Source organism: Periplaneta americana, chromosome 9 (genome assembly GCF_040183065.1).
Source record: "Periplaneta americana isolate PAMFEO1 chromosome 9, P.americana_PAMFEO1_priV1, whole genome shotgun sequence".
Taxonomy (NCBI): domain Eukaryota; kingdom Metazoa; phylum Arthropoda; class Insecta; order Blattodea; family Blattidae; genus Periplaneta; species Periplaneta americana.
Genome location: NC_091125.1, coordinates 64938974 through 64941338, shown reverse-complemented (window position 1 = coordinate 64941338; position 2365 = coordinate 64938974). Strand labels below are relative to the sequence as shown.

The 2365-nt window shown below is 35.9% G+C and overlaps 1 protein-coding gene across 5 annotated transcripts in view; it reads left to right on the top strand.

Annotated features, from left to right (window-relative positions):
• The first annotated feature begins 383 nt into the window (after positions 1 to 383).
• Positions 384 to 2365, top strand: part of LOC138706035 (facilitated trehalose transporter Tret1-like) — a 47399-nt gene continuing 45417 nt past the window's right edge. For all 5 annotated transcript variants that reach the window (XR_011333879.1, XM_069834933.1, XM_069834929.1 and 2 more), the window contains exon 1: positions 384 to 540. The gene's annotated coding sequence lies outside the window, so the exon portion shown is untranslated. The remainder of the gene's footprint in view (positions 541 to 2365) is intronic.

The window sequence follows — 2365 nt, the reverse complement described above, 5'->3', positions numbered from 1 at the left end:
GTTTAAAGATGTGATGAATATGGTGACAATTGCTTTTTAAGAAAACTATTCTTAAGCCTATTTTATTTAAGACGGCATAAATTAACTATCTTTTAAAATCATTGAACTAAAACTCTCTAACAACCGCAGAAAATATCGCAATTTATAAAGCAAACGAAACATTAAAAACGCTTGTTGAAATATTACTGTAAAAAATATAAAATTGTTCGTTTGCTCTGGTTAATTTCATGCAGCTATCTTTTGTGATAACATGCAAGGTTTAAAACGTTTTAAACAATACCATGTGACCTTTCAGAACCATGGACTAACATATCACTTAAGGGTTAGCTTTCGCTTTGTTTTGTAAGCCAATTACAAACACTATTCTGTTATTCACAGCAAACAAGGCAACTTGAGAATCATCGTCCAATAGTGCTGTATAAATTGCAATGCTGAGAAGTATTCTTCCACCAGATAAGGAGATGCTAGTCTACATGTTGCTGCACCTGCGGTGAATTTCATGAAGACACATTTTCACTTCTGCTAACTTCTGAAGATTCGGTAAGTACAGTTCTAATAAATTTTTATTCTTTGTTTAAATTCAAAACACAGTTCGTAGAAAAACAATGCTATTGAACACTGAGTTTAAATACAAATATTAAATTAACACGTAAGTACTCGCGAACTATTTTGTGACATTAGTACCATATGCCAACATGACCCCCCACGCGACTACTTAAATGTTAAATTAAATCTCGGGAGAGGGAGCACTACGACCCAGCACTGTAGTATTTCAAAATCTATTGCTCTAACACTCGGCTCGGCGCATTCCCAAACCCACCAGCTGACAACAATAAGGTTCACTGCGTACCCAGGTACATAATAGGCAATTCCACTCGCCCTCGTTCCTAGGCCAGCGTTGCCAGCCAGCGTTCGGGGAATACAATGGAATGGAGAGATGTTGACGGAATGGTGTAGGTTCCCAGAATGGGGAAACGACAGAACCCAGAGGAAAACCCCAACTTCGACCTTGTCCACAGCAAGTGTCGCTATCGATGTTTCAATGAAAAATTCCAGGCCTACCGGAACTGGAACCCGGGCCACCTGTGTTGCATGCTGATGATCCACCGTAGGAATTAAATACAAATATTACAACAATGTATTCATAGTGGCCTGTACTCACAGTCGTCTGCAAAACACGCGCTTTTCCAAACTACAACTTCAATACTGGAGGCTAATAATATTACAAAAAAAAATGATTTTTAAAAAACTTCTACACTACTCACTCGTATCACCCAAAGACATGTTGGAACTGATTTCCTTCATATTCCAAACATTTCTGGCATCGGTTAATGAAATTATCTAGAGGAATTTGCTAGGCGATGCCAGATGTTATCGAGAGTTTCTTAAGTGGGATGTCATTGGAAATACAACTTTTCCATCATCATCATCATCATCATCATCATCATCATCATCATCATCATCATCCTCATTTGGGACCGTATTCCGTCCCAGGGCGTACGGTGATAAGATTAGTTGTTCACAGACTATATTGGCATGACGTCATGTTTGACGGGTGTCACAGGTACATATGCAGCTACTATCGAGGAACACTTGTATCTTGCTTACGCTGCAGTTGATGATTCAAATCTGTATCTCGCAGACTCTTCACAATACATTATACTGACAAATAGGATTAGGTTTATTAAGTAAATAAATATTTTATTTGCACTGTAATAGAAACTCGTAATTGTGTTTTAAGTTTCGGACAAGGTCACCAGAGCATAGGCTATATTTTGAATTTTATTTCACAGAAAAACAGATATTTTGAAAATTTTTAATGTTTTTTTTTTTATTGTGAATATAGCCTATATTTTCAAATATTCACATAAAACACATACAAATTAAGTTTTCATCAAGTAATTTTCGATAACAGTCCATTTCAGATTAATCATCACCCGAATGTTCAGTGCAGTTGCTTAGAAGTGACAGTTGGCAACTGTTTCTCGGAATTCCCTATCTGACTCATTCCACGTCAAATCGCACAGCAATAAAACACGACCTTCTCGTAAATGGTCGAATTTTTTTTCATAAATTCCAGACATCAAATAAGGAGATCTGTATTGTTTTATTTCCACAATTATTAATTATTTGTGCCGTTATGACTATTTGAAATTACGCAAATTATGCGCGCACTGTTACATAAACTCACTTGGAACTCTGTGTCTACAAATAATCGAGATTTGAGGTTTGGCGCATTTGAAAGACTAAATACAACACTTTTTATTACTTTAGGCCTATCACAAATAAATTTCAAATTTGACCTAATTTTTTAATAATTTCTTTTTCAAAGCAAAATTACTATATTAAATAGGCCAGTTAAAAA